Source organism: Oncorhynchus nerka, unplaced genomic scaffold (genome assembly GCF_034236695.1).
Source record: "Oncorhynchus nerka isolate Pitt River unplaced genomic scaffold, Oner_Uvic_2.0 unplaced_scaffold_2085, whole genome shotgun sequence".
NCBI classification, from domain to species: domain Eukaryota; kingdom Metazoa; phylum Chordata; class Actinopteri; order Salmoniformes; family Salmonidae; genus Oncorhynchus; species Oncorhynchus nerka.
The window spans coordinates 7,501-22,449 of NW_027039252.1; the positions used below are offsets into that span (position 1 = coordinate 7,501).

Consider the following 14,949-nt stretch of genomic DNA (forward strand, 5'->3'; position numbering starts at 1 on the left):
TAGAGACGTTCTTTGGTTACGATGAAGAGGCTTCTATAGACTCCGACGGTTCCTCCATCTCCTTCCACACAGACAGGACACCGTGCACACCAGACGATGACCTGGAGGAGGTAAGACGTGGAGACACACATTTCTGCTTGTCGTGTTTAAAGGGGAGTCTGACAGAGAGAGAGTGTGATCAAGAGAGAGGGAGAGAGGAAAGACAGAACGATCAAGACTGAGAGAAAGAGTGTGATCAAGAGAGAGGGAGAGAGGAAAGAGGAAAGAGAGAACGGTCAAGACAGAGAAAGAGTGTGATCAAGAGAGAGGGAGAGAGGAAAGAGAGAACGGTCAAGACAGAGAAAGAGTGTGATCAAGAGAGAGGGAGAGAGGAAAGAGAGAACGATCAAGACAGAGAGAAAGAGTGTGATCAAGAGAGAGGGAGAGAGGAAAGAGAGAACGATCAAGACAGAGAAAAAGAGAGAGAGATATATGTATGTTTTGTCGTCTGATTGCTCCCGGATGACAGCTTGACGTTTTGACATTTGGTTTGTATCAGAACTATGAATGAATGTGGAAGTGTGTTTCCATTCTTGATATACAGCAGTCAATTACAGAAGTGTAAATATGCAACGCAACGTTTACCGAGAAGCAGACATATTGCCTGTTTCTTATGTCATCTGTTGTTTCTGATATTGTGTTATAATGACCATGGGGAGGGACAGCGACCTCTGACCTCCCTCACTGTTGTTTCTGATATTGTGTTATAATAACCATGGGGAGGGACAGCGACCTCTGACCTCCCTCACTGTTGTTTCTGATATTGTGTTATAATAACCATGGGGAGGGACAGTGACCTCTGACTACCCTCACTGTTGTTTCTGATATTCTGTTATAATAACCATGGGGAGGGACAGTGACCTCTGACCTCCCTCACTGTTGTTTCTGATATTGTGTTATAATAACCATGGGGAGGGACAGTGACCTCTGACTACCCTCACTGTTGTTTCTGATATTGTGTTATAATAACCATGGGGAGGGATAGCGACCTCTGACTACCCTCACTGTTGTTTCTGATATTGTGTTATAATAACCATGGGGAGGGACAGCGACCTCTGACCTCCCTCACTGTTGTTTCTGATATTGTGTTATAATAACCATGGGGAGGGACAGCGACCTCTGACTACCCTCACTGTTGTTTCTGATATTGTGTTATAATGTTATAATAGCCATGGGGAGGGACAGTGACCTCTGACCTCCCTCACGGTTGTTTCTGATATTGTGTTATAATAACCATGGGGAGGGACAGTGACCTCTGACCTCCCTCACTGTTGTTTCTGATATTGTGTTATAATGACCATGGGGAGGGACAGTGACCTCTGACCTCCCTCACTGTTGTTTCTGATATTGTGTTATAATAACCATGGGGAGGGACAGTGACCTCTGACCTCCCTCACTGTTGTTTCTGATATTGTGTTATAATGACCATGGGGAGGGACAGCGACCTCTGACTACCCTCACTGTTGTTTCTGCCTGTCTGCCCGTCTGCCCGTCTGCCCGTCTGCCTGTCTGTCCGTCTGCCTGTCTGTCCGTCTGTCTGCCTGTCTGTCTGTCTACCTGTCTGTCCGTCTGTCTGCCTGTCTGTCTACCTGTCTGTCTGTCTGTACATCTGCCTGTCTACCTGTCTGTCTGCCCATCTGCCTACCTGTCTGTAGGGTATGATCAGGGAGGAGACAGAGATGAGGTTTCATCAGTTGACCATGGAGTACCAGGCTCTTCAGAGAGCCTATGCACTTCTACAGGAGCAGGTGGGGGGCACGTTTGATGCAGAGAAGGAAGTCAAGGTAAGAGGTGCTCTATTATGATGCCATTATCAAAACGTGTATTTCACTCACTGGGCAGTAATGTATTTCAGACCACTAGTCCACTGGAGGTATTGGGGTATAGTCGTATTCATCTGTCCTTCATAAGTAGGACTCCTCCCAGGCCTGATTCAGCCCAGACATTCACATAAATCATGCATTGACGTCCGTGAGAGAAAATGTGAGTTAAGCACGCAAGTCTCAAACCAAAATGCTGCCCTAGAGACTGAACCAGGTAGAAACTGACCATGTAGAGCCAGAATGCTGCCATAGAGACAGAACCAGGTAGAGACATAATGCTGACATAGAGACTGAACCAGGTAGAGTCTGAACCAGGTAGAGTCTGAACCAGGTAGAGACTGAACCAGGTAGAGACTGAACCAGGTAGAGACTGAACCAGGTAGATCCAGAATGCTGCCATAGAGACTGAACCAGGTAGAGACAGAATGCTGCCATAGAGACTGAACCAGGTAGAGAAACATATTCTACTAGCATTTATTATCATTGTATATAACCAGTTAATGTTTTTCTCTTCACTCCACAGACAAGAGAACAGTTGCAAGCAGAGCTTATTCTCTACCAAACCAGAATACAGGACCTGGAGTGTGTTCTGTCCCAGCAAGGACAGGTGACTGGATTACATACACACACACACACACGCACACACACACAGAGTTCTTTGTCACTGATTTCCTGTGTGTTTGTAGGATATGAAGTGGATCGAGGAGAAACAAGCCCTGTATCAAAGAAATCAAGAACTTATAGAGAAGGTATAAAACTATTATCCATGATATTTACCTGAAGTGATATGTCACATGTAATCCAGGTGTGATTGGGAACATGTGATTACATTTCCCCAGTGTATTTCTGTCTCTTATTAACAGATCAAGCATATGGAAACAGAGGAGTCACGTTTAAAAAACGAATTTCAGGACGCCAGAGACCAAAATGAACTCCTGGAGTTCCGGATCCTTGAACTTGAAGTAAGAGCACGGACATTTGACCCCTCATAACAACTGCTTTCTCGGGCGCCGCCCCCTAGCCCCATCCTCTTTCTCGGGCGCCCCATCCTCTTCTCGCCCCCCCTAGCCCCATCCTCTTTCTCGGGCGCCGCCCCCTAGCCCAATCCTCTTTCTCGGGCGCTGCCCCCTAGCCTCATCTTCTATCTCGGGCGCCGCCCCCTAGCCCCATCCTCTCCAATCTCTATCAGGTTTCACTGGACCTTGTAAACGATTGGACAGAAAAATGTTTAATCTTAATGATATTCACGTTTTTGGAAATGTATTGTCAGTTTCAGCTGTACTCGTACATACTTCAGCTAATGAAAGAGTTGCAGGCTAGATGGGCCATCTAGTAATAATGTCCATCTATCACCATCCAGGAGAGGGAGAGGAGATCTCCAGGAATCAACTTCCACGACATCCACTTCTGTGAAGGCATCAGTCCACTGCAGGTGTACTGTGAGGCCGAGGGAGTCACAGTGAGTCTATAATAATAATATATATATATATATATATATAGAGTGGGGCAAAAAAGTATTTAGTCAGCCACCAATTGTGCAAGTTCTCCCACTTAAAAAGATGAGAGAGGCCTGTAATTTTCATCATAGGTCCACTTCAACTATAACAGACAAAATGAGAAAAAAAATCCAGAAACTCACATTGTAGGATTTTTAATTCATTTATTTACAAATTATAGCGGGAAATAAGTATTTGTTAACAAAGTTTATCTCAATACTTTGTTATATACCCTTTGTTGGCAATGACAGAGGTCAAATGTTTTCTGTAAGTCTTCACTAGGTTTTCACACACTGTTGCTGGTATTTTGGCCCATTCCTCCATGCAGATCTCCTCCAGAGCAGTGATGTTTTGGGTCTGTTGCTGGGCAACACGGACTTTCAACTCCCTCCAAAGATTTTCTATGGGGTTGAGATCTGGAGACTGGCTAGGCCACTCCAGGACCTTGAAATTCTTCTTACCAAGCCCCTCCTTCGTTGCCCGGGCGGTGTGTTTGGGATCATTGTCATGCTGAAAGACCCAGCCACGTTTCATCTTCAATGCCCTTGCTGATGGAAGGTTTTCACTCAAAATCTCACGATACATGGCCCCATTCATTCTTTCCTTTACATGGATCAGTCGCTGGTCCCTTTGCCGAAAAACAGCCCCAAAGCATGATGTTTCCACCCCCATGCTTCACAGTAGGTATGGTGTTCTTTGGATGCAACTCAGCATTCTTTGTCCTCCAAACACGACGAGTTGAGTTTTTACCAAAAAGTTATATTTTGGTTTCATCTGACCATATGACATTCTCCCAATCTTCTTCTGGATCATCCAAATGCTCTCTATCAAACTTCAGACGGGCCAGGACATGTACTGGCTTAAGCAGGGGGACACGTCTTGCACTGCAGGATTTGAGTCCCTGGCGGCGTAGTGTGTTACTGATGGTAGGCTTTGTTACTTTGGTCCCAGCTCTCTGCAGGTCATTCACTAGGTCCCCCTGTGTGGTTCTGGGATTTTTGCTCACCGTTCTTGTGATCATTTTGACCCCACGGGGTGAGATCTTGCATGGAGCACCAGATCGAGGGAGATTATCAGTGGTCTTGTATGTCTTCCATTTCCTAATAATTGCTCCCACAGTTGATTTCTACAAACCAAGCTGCTTACCTATTGCAGATTCAGTCTTCCCAGCCTGGTGCGGGTCTACCATTTTTTTCCCTCATTTTGTCTGTCATAGTTGAAGTGTACCTATGATGAAAATTACAGGCCTCTCTCATCTTTTTAAGTGGGAGAACTTGCACAATTGGTGGCTGACTAAATACTTTTTGCCCCGCTGTATATTATACTTCTGTGAAGGCATCAGTCCACTGCAGGTGTACTGTGAGGCCGAGGGAGTCACAGTGAGTCTATATCTATAATAATAATATCATATAAAAGGGGTAGAGGCTAGGAGCTAGGGGCTAGGAGAGTGTCTAGGGGCCTCGAATTCAAATCTTGACCTCAAAGCCAGTTCCACTGCATTTCTTCATTGTTCCCTTCTAATCAGGGACTGATTTAGACCTGGGACACCAGGTGGGTGATATTACTGATCAGGGCCTGATTTAGACCTGGGACACCAGGTGGGATGATTTATTAATGATCAGGGCCTGATTTAGACCTGGGACACCAGGTGGGTGATATTAATGATCAGGGCCTGATTTAGACCTGGGACACCAGGTGGGGTGATATTAATGATCAGGGCCTGATTTAGACCTGGGACACCAGGTGGGTGATATTAATGATCAGGGCCTGACACCAGATGGGGTTTTAATGATCAGGGCCTGGGGACACCAGGTGGGGTGATATTAATGATCAGGGCCTGATTTAGACCTGGGACACCAGGTGGGATATTAATGTTCAGGGCCTAATTTAGACCTGGGACACCAGGTGGGGTGATATTAATGATCAGGGCCTGATTTAGACCTGGGACACCAGGTGGGTGATATTAATGATCAGGGCCTGATTTAGACCTGGGACACCAGGTGGGTGATATTAATGATCAGGGCCTGATTTAGACCTGGGACACCAGATGGGGGCCTGATATTAATGATCAGGGCCTGATTTAGACCTGGGACACCAGGTGGGGTGATATTAATGATCAGGGCCTGATTTAGACCTGGGACACCAGGTGGGGTGATATTAATGATCAGGGCCTGATTTAGACCTGGGACACCAGGTGGGTGATATTAATGATCAGGGCCTGATTTAGACCACCAGGTGGGACACCATTTAGACCTGGGACACCAGGTGGGTGATATTAATGATCGGGCCTGATTTAGACCTGGGACACCAGGTGGGTGATATTAATGATCAGGGCCTGATTTAGACCTGGGACACCAGGTGGGGTGATATTAATGATGGGCCTGATTTAGGGGACACCAGGTGATTTAGATCCTGATTTAGACCTGGGACACCAGGTGGGGTGATATTAATGATCAGGGCCTGATTTAGACCTGGGACACCAGGTGGGGTGATATTAATGATCAGGGCCTGGACCTGGGACACCAGGTGGGGTGATATTAATGATCAGGGCCTGATTTAGACCTGGGACACCAGGTGGGGTGATATTAATGATCAGGGCCTGATTTAGACCTGGGACACCAGGTGGGTGATATTAATGATCAGGGCCTGATTTAGACCTGGGACACCAGGTGGGGTGATATTAATGATCAGGGGACACTGATTTAGACCTGGGACACCAGGTGGGGTGATATTAATGATCAAGGCCTGATTTAGACCTGGGACACCAGGTGGGGTGATATTAATGATCAGGGCCTGATTTAGACCTGGGACACCAGGTGGGGTGATATTAATGATCAGGGCCTGATTTAGACCTGGGACACCAGGTGGGGTGATATTAATGATCAGGGCCTGATTTAGACCTGGGACACCAGGTGGGGTGATATTAATGATCAGGGCCTGATTTAGACCTGGGACACCAGGTGGGTGATATTAATGATCAGGGCCTGATTTAGACCTGGGTGGGTGACACCATTTAGGGGACACCAGGTGGGTGATATTAATGATCGGGGCCTGATTTAGACCTGGGACACCAGGTGGGGTGATATTAATGATCAGGGCCTGATTTAGACCTGGGACACCAGGTGGGGTGATATTAATGATCAGGGCCTGATTTAGACCTGGGACACCAGGTGGGGTGATATTAATGATCAGGGCCTGATTTAGACCTGGGACACCAGGTGGGTGATATTAATGATCAGGTAGAACAGACAACCAGTAGTTGTCCTCGTGGGGTCAGAGTTTAAATACCTTTGGTCTAGGGGGAGTGTTAAGGAGTTGATTTGAAGTTTAACCTGATGTTCTTGTCTCTTCTCCCTGGCAGGACATCATCATCACAGAGCTAATGAAAAAGCTAGATATACTGGGGGATAATGCCGTAAGTGTATGTTCATTTCCTATCTACATGTATGTTCATGTATGTCTTCCTGCAGTCGGATCCGCTCCAACCTCACTGGGACTGGGGTGATATTAATGATCATTGCTCTGTCTATCTGTCTTTAAATACCTCTGTGTTGATTGATTTGGTCTGATGTTCTTGTCTCTGCTTGATACTGGGTGTCTGAGTGTTGATGGATCTGCTGTCTGCTTGATACTGGAGTGTCTATGTGTTGATGGATCTGCTCTCTGCTTGATACTGGGTGTCTGAGTGTTGATGGATCTGCTGTCTGCTTGATACTGAGTGTCTGATGTGTTGATGGATCTGCTCTCTGCTTGATACTGGGTGTCTGAGTGTTGATGGATCTGCTGTCTGCTTGATACTGAGTGTCTGAGTGTTGATGGATCTGCTCTCTGCTTGATACTGAGTGTCTCAGTGTTGATGGATCTGCTGTCTGCTTGATACTGAGTGTCTGATTGTTGATGGATCTGATGTCTGCTTGATACTGGGTGTCTGATTGTTGATGGATCTGATGTCTGCTTAATACTGAGTGTCTGAGTGTTGATGGATCTGCTGTCTGCTTGATACTGAGTGTCTGAGTGTTGATGGATCTGCTGTCTGCTTGATACTGAGTGTCTCTGTGTTGATGGATCTGATGTCTGCTTGATACTGAGTGTCTCTGTGTTGATGGATCTGCTGTCTGCTTGATACTGGGTGTCTATGTGTTGATGGATCTGCTGTCTGCTTGATACTGAGTGTCTGAGTGTTGATGGATCTGCTGTCTGCTTGATACTGAGTGTCTCTGTGTTGATGGATCTGTCTGCTTGATGCTGAGTGTCTCAGTGTTGATGGATCTGTCTGCTTGATACTGAGTGTCTGAGTGTTGATGGATCTGCTGTCTGCTTGATACTGGGTGTCTGAGTGTTGATGGATCTGTCTGCTTGATGCTGAGTGTCTCAGTGTTGATGGATCTGTCTGCTTGATACTGAGTGTCTCAGTGTTGATGGATCTGCTGTCTGCGTGATACTGAGTGTTGATGGATCTGATGTCTGCGTGATACTGAGTGTTGATGGATCTGATGTCTGCTTGATACTGAGTGTCTCAGTGTTGATGGATCTGATGTCTGCTTGATACTGAGTGTCTCAGTGTTGATGGATCTGATGTCTGCTTGATACTGAGTGTCTCAGTGTTGATGGATCTGCTGTCTGCTTGATACTGAGTGTCTCAGTGTTGATGGATCTGCTGTCTGCTTGATACTGAGTGTCTCAGTGTTGATGGATCTGCTGTCTGCGTGATACTGAGTGTCTGAGTGTTGTGTTCTCCTTATGTGCCATGTACCACCCAGAACCTATCCAACGAGGAGCAGGTGGTGGCCATTCACGCCAGGACCGTCTTAACGCTAGCAGAGAGGGTAGTTATATTCTCAGCAACTTACATTTCAAAAGGCTGTTTTAATCTTTGTTTGAATGCCAGCCTTGTCTTTGAATCCCTGTCGTACAGTAGGCTTTGCATCATTTGAGTTAATGAGGTAAAATAATGTTTTTATTCCCAGCTGAATATCCCAGTTTATTATCCTCTCCTTTCAGTGGCTTGAGAATATAGAGGTCACCAAAACAGCTTTAGCACAGAAAAGGATGGACATTGAAAGTGAGAAGGTAAATGGCTGATTTGTTAACCCTTCTTATTTAGCATGATGCTCAAGTTGTTTAATATGTTGCTGATGCATGGAAGTACGTGTTGTGTGCTTTAAGTGCATTGGCAACTGGCAATATGTTGTAGCCCGACCTACAGTATTTAACAGACATCTTGAATGAATGAATGAATGAATGAATGAATGAATAAATGAATTAACAAATTAATGAATTAAAGAAATTAATGAATGAATGAATTAACAAACAAACAAACGAATGAATGAATGAAATAAATAAATAATGAATTATCAAATGAATTAACAAATGAATGAATTAAATAAATTAATTGATGAATGAATTAACAAACAAACGAATGAATGAATGAATGAATGAATGAAATAAATAATGAATTATCAAATGTATAAATGAATTAACAAATGAATGAATTAAAGAAATTCATCGATGAATGAATTAACAAACAAACGAATGAATGAATGAATGAATGAAAGAAATAATGAATTATCAAATGAATTAACAAATGAATGAATGAATTAAATAAATGAATGAATTAATTAATTAATAAACAAACGAATGAATGAATGAATGAATGAAAGAAATAATGAATTATCAAATGAATTAACAAATGCATGAATTAAAGAAATGAATTGATGAATGAATGAATAAACAAACAAACAAATGGATGGATGAATGAATGAATGATTTTGTATGAATCTTCAGTTGGAGTTGGCTGGATGATCAGGTTGTGTTGTGTGTTATTTGCAGCATGTGTTCAGTAAACAGAAAGGCTATCTGGATGAGGAGTTGGACTACAGGAAACAATCCATGGCTCAGGCTCACAAGGTGAGGACATTTCAAATGGACCCAAATGTTCCAGGAAAAAAAAACTTGCCTTTCTAAAACTAACAATCGCGCTCTGGATAAGAGCATCCGTGCTTCTACACCTGCATTGCTTTCTGTTTGGGGGTTTCAGGCTGGGTTTCTGTACAGCACTTTGTGACATCAGCTGATGTAAGAAGGGCTTTATAAATACATTTGATTGATATCTGCTAAATGACTCAAGTGAAAATATACAATGAGTACACAAAACATTAAGAACACCTTCCAAATATTGAGTTGCACCCTCTTTTTGTCCTCATGACAGACTCGGTTCATCGGGGCAAGGTGTCAGAAGCCTTCCCCAGGGATGCTGGCCCAATGCTTCCCATAGTTGTCATGTTGGCTAGATGTCCTTTGGGTCGGTGGACCATTCTTGATACACATGAAAAACCCAGCAGCATTGTAGTTCTTGACTCAAACCGGTGCGCCTGGCACCTACTACCATACCCCATTTAGAGGCACTTAAATCTTTTGTCTTGCTTAAATCAATTGAGACATGGATTGTGTATGGCACACATACATAATCCATGTCTCAATTGTCTCAAGGATTAAATCCTTGTTTAACCTGTCTCCTCCCCTTCATCTACGCTGATTTGAAGTGGATTTAACAAGTGACATCAATAAGGGATCATAGCTTTCACCTGGATTCACCTGGTCAGTCTGTGTCATGGAAAGAGCAGGTGTTCTTAATGTTTTATATACTCAGTGTATATGTTTTTATAGAAGACATTGAGCCAGTGGATCACATTGTCCACCCACTGACTAGCTGCAGCTGTGCCCTCTTGTGGTCGTTAGGTGTAACACCAACGACCTTGCCACTCTCCTTCTTTCTCTCCCCATCCCTCCCTCCCTCCCTCCAGAGGATCTTGGAGCTAGAGGCAATGCTGTTTGATACCCTGCAACAGGATGCGGGGGCCAAGATGTCAGAGATGCTGTCGGACGACGAGAGGGAGACATTGCGTCGGGCGGTGGAGCAGTGGAAGAGAGGGGTCATGATGGAGCTCAGAGAGAGGGACTCACAGATCCTCAGGGAGAGAATGGACATGCTACAGCACTCACAGCAGGTGAGAGGATGGAGCTGGCAGAGGATGGAGCTGGTACTGGTAGATGATGGAGCTGGTACTGGTAGAGGATGGAGCTGGATGAGGATGGAGCTGGTAGAGGATGGAGCTGGATGAGGATGGAGCTGGTAGAGGATGGAGCTGGTACTGGTAGATGATGGAGCTGGTACTGGTAGAGGATGGAGCTGGATGAGGATGGAGCTGGTAGAGGATGGAGCTGGATGAGGATGGAGCTGGTAGAGGATGGAGCTGGTACTGGTAGAGGATGGAGCTGGTAGAGGAGGGAGCTGGTAGAGGATGGAGCTGGTAGAGGATGGAGCTGGTAGAGGATGGAGCTGATAGAGGATGGAGCTGATAGAGGATGGAGCTGGTAGAGGATGGAGCTGGTACTGGTAGAGGATGGAGCTGGTAGGGGATGGAGCTGGTAGGGGATGGAGCTGGTAGAGGATGGAGCTGGTAGAGGATGGAGCTGGTAGAGGATGGAGCTGGTAGAGGATGGAGCTGATAGAGGATGGAGCTGATAGAGGATGGAGCTGGTACTGGTAGAGGATGGAGCTGGTAGAGGATGGAGCTGGTAGAGGATGGAGCTGGGTACTGGTAGAGGATGGAGCTGGTAGAGGATGGAGCTGGTACTGGTAGAGGATGGAGCTGGTAGAGAATGGAGCTGGTAGAGGATGGAGCTGGTAGAGGCTGGTAGAGGATGGAGCTGGTAGAGGATGGAGCTGGTAGAGGATGGAGCTGGTAGAGGTTGGAGCTGGTAGAGGTTGGAGCTGGTAGAGGATGGAGCTGGTAGAGGATGGAGCTGGTAGAGGATGGAGCTGGTACTGGTAGAGGACGGAGCTGGTAGAGGACGAAGCTGGTAGAGGACGAAGCTGGTAGAGGACGAAGCTGGTAGAGGACGAAGCTGGTAGAGGACGAAGCTGGTAGAGGACGGAGCAGGTAGAGGACGGAGCTGGTACTGGTAGAGGACGGAGCTGGTACTGGTAGAGGACGGAGCTGGTACTGGTAGAGGACGGAGCTGGTAGAGGACGGAGCTGGTAGAGGACGAAGCTGGTAGAGGACGAAGCTGGTAGAGGACGAAGCTGGTAGAGGACGAAGCTGGTAGAGGACGAAGCTGGTAGAGGACGGAGCAGGTAGAGGACGGAGCAGGTAGAGGACGGAGCTGGTACTGGTAGAGGATAGAGCTGGTAGAGGATGGAGCTGGTACTGATAGAGGATGGAGCTGGAAGAGAATGGAGCTGGTAGAGGATGGAGCTGGTAGAGAATGGAGCTGGTAGAGGATGGAGCTGGTGCTGGTAGAGGATAGAGCTGGTACTGATAGAGGATAGAGCTGGTACTGATAGAGGATGGAGCTGGAAGAGAATGGAGCTGGTAGAGGATGGAGCTGGTAGAGGATGGAGCTGGTAGAGAATGGAGCTGGTAGAGGATGGAGCTGGTGCTGGTAGAGGATGGAGCTGGTACTGATAGAGGATGGAGCTGGTAAAGAATGGAGCTGGTAGAGGATGGAGCTGGAGCTGGTAGAGGATGGAGCTGGAAGAGGATGGAGCTGGAAGAGGATGGAGCTGGTAGAGGATGGAGCTGGAAGAGGATGGAGCTGGTAGAGGATGGAGCTGGTACTGGTAGAGGATGGAGCTGGTAGAGGATGGAGCTGGTACTGATAGAGGATGGAGCTGGTAGAGGATGGAGCTGGTAGAGAATGGAACTGGTTCTGATAGTGGATGGTACTGGTAGAGGATGGAGCTGGTAGAGAATGGAGCTGATAGAGGATGGAGCTGGTACTGATAGAGGATGGTACTGATAGAGGATGGTACTGGTAGAGAATGGAGCTGGTACTGATAGAGGATGAAGCTGGTAGAGGATGGAGCTGGTACAACACACAGCAGGTGAGAGAAGAGACAGCTATCACTGAGTCTATTTAATACCAGGCAGAACAGGGACAATATTGTTACTGTGCCTATCTACAGTATAACACCTACCTGTCTAAAGGAGGTGAGAGAAAGGACCATTACTCGTGGGTCTTATTCCCCAGGAGATTCTTCTTCCTCAGCTACCCTACAGTCCATTCCCCAGGGAGATCCTTCTCCCTCAGCTACCCTACAGTCCATTCCCCAGGGAGATTCTCCTTCCTCAGCTACCCTACAGTCCATTCCCCAGGGAGATACTCCTTCCCCAGCTACCCTACAGTCCATTCCCCAGGGAGATTCTCCTTCCCCAGCTACCCTACAGTCCATTCCCCAAGGAGATTCTCCTTCCTCAGCTACCCTACAGTCCATTCCCCAGGGAGATTCTCCTTCCCCAGCTACCCTACAGTCCATTCCCCAAGGAGATTCTCCTTCCTCAGCTACCCTACAGTCCATTCCCCAGGGAGATTCTCCTTCCCCAGCTACCCTACAGTCCATTCCCCAAGGAGATTCTCCTTCCTCAGCTACCCTACAGTCCATTCCCCAGGGAGATTCTCCTTCCTCAGCTACCCTACAGTCCATTCCCCAGGGAGATTCTCCTTCCTCAGCTACCCTACAGTCCATTCCCCAGGGAGATCCTTCTCCCTCAGCTACCCTACAGTCCATTCCCCAAGGAGATTCTCCTTCCTCAGCTACCCTACAGTCCATTCCCCAGGGAGATTCTCCTTCCTCAGCTACCTTACAGTACATTCCCCAGGGAGATTCTCCTTCGTCAGCTACCCTACAGTCCATTCCCCAGGGAGATTTAGATGCACTATTGTAAAGTGACTGTTCCACTGGATGTCATAAGGTGAACGCACCAATTTGTAAGTCGCTCTGGATAAGAGCGTCTGCTAAATGACTTAAATGAGATTCTCCTTCCTCAGCTACAGTATTGCAATGTTAAACATTTCTCTAACCTGATTTGACTTGTTCTCCACCTTATTGTTCCTCCTGTTTTTCATGTCCAGAGAATCAAAGAGCTGGAGGAATGGATAGCAGCTCAGAAAAGACAGATAAAGGAACTAGAAGAAAAGGTACATCTGGGTCAAATGATCCCTTTTGAAGCCAGTGACACTGTGTTGTATTGTTCAATTTATTTAGATGGAATCTGACTTGGAGTATAAATGCTTCAAATTGCTGTTTTTTTTCTCTGTCTGGCAAAATAAAATGACTCCTTTCTCTCCATTCTCTTCTTTTCAATTCGTTCAGTTTTTATTTTTATTTTTGTTTTTTTCTTTAGCCTTCATTCTTTGGTCATAGTTCTCCAGGGAAGCCAGAGCAAGTATGTATTTTTTTTAAACTCTAAATGTCTGTTTTATTTTAGCTATTCTAATAATAAATTAGGCTATATACTGTGCATGATATCATATTTTCCTTTCAGTTCACAGGTTTCCAGATTGTCTTGTACATTGTGTTCAAGAGGACAGGATTTGGAATCAAAGATGGCTCCCAGAAGACTTCTTCACACCAGAAACCAGTCAACTATGCTGCAACACTGACTTTAGATAGAATTCTATCACCATGTTTTTTTGTGTTTTTTTTTTAAAGGACAAAAAAAAACGTTTTTTTTATTTTTTATTTTTTACTTCAGTAACCTTTTTAAACCTGACTGCTGTCCCGCGTTAGTGATGATGATGATGATGACGTCTCTATGGAAGAGTTCCTCTCTATGGATGAAGACGTCAGTGGAATTGAAGAACTCTTAATAAATTGGAGTGTTTTGTGTCTTCTTTTCCCTGCTGAGCAGGTGGTGCTCTGGTCGCTTCCCTTTGGAAGCATGAAGAAGAAGAGTTTGATTGATTGATTGAAAAACAAACTGTAGTGAAGTCAGGCGGTACTCCTGCTCGGGGCTTGAACCTGGATCTTTTCTGTTCAACCCAACACTTTAGCCAAGAGATCCAAAACCTCTTGACGAGGTCACTAGGTGTTGGGTTATGTTAAACAACGGTGAAGTGAGACATTTTTACCTTAGCTCTTAACATTCACACTCCACTGAAGCTGAGCGTTTCCTAAAATGGACACCATACCACTGTTTACACTATCTGACCACGCTGTTATTACACTCCCAGGGAGCTAGTCACAGAAAGAGAGCCCATCCCCAAACTTTAAAATGGTGAAAGCCTTCAGTGATGCTGCCCATACTAAAACTGGCTTTGTGGCCAGTGTGCCCTCTATCTATGTCTATGGCCTCAGCCCTTCCCCTGTCTAGTCCAGACATGCTGTGGGACTCATTAACTCCTCAAATCTCAGTGTTTGAAATGAAACCAGAAGCCAAACTGTGGTATTATTAGACATCATGTATTTTTGTATGTATGAAAAAGGGCATAGATTTTAAAATACATTTCTCAAAAGAGGAATAACTAAAATAGATATTCTTTTTTTTTGTTGATGAAGAATGAAGGAGCTTTCAATGATTTTAGAATTTTGCATTTGATCAGATTTATGTCAATCTGATCTTCCCCCTTGGTGCTTGGGAGAGAGTGGGTTTGTTTCAGATGGTGACCTTGGTTAGTTCTGTTATGTCCTGATGGAGAGGGTGGTTAGTTCTGTTATGTCCTGATGGAGAGGGTGGGTTAGTTCTGTTATGTCCTGATGGAGAGGGTGGGTTAGTTCTGTTATGTCCAGATGGAGAGGGTGGGTTAGT

General features: G+C 45.6%; 1 pseudogene; it reads left to right on the forward strand.

The window, feature by feature from the left end:
* LOC115122227 (janus kinase and microtubule-interacting protein 3-like) overlaps positions 1-14,875 on the forward strand; it is a 21,283-nt pseudogene extending 6,408 nt beyond the window's left edge.
* The last annotated feature ends 74 nt before the right edge of the window (positions 14,876-14,949 follow it).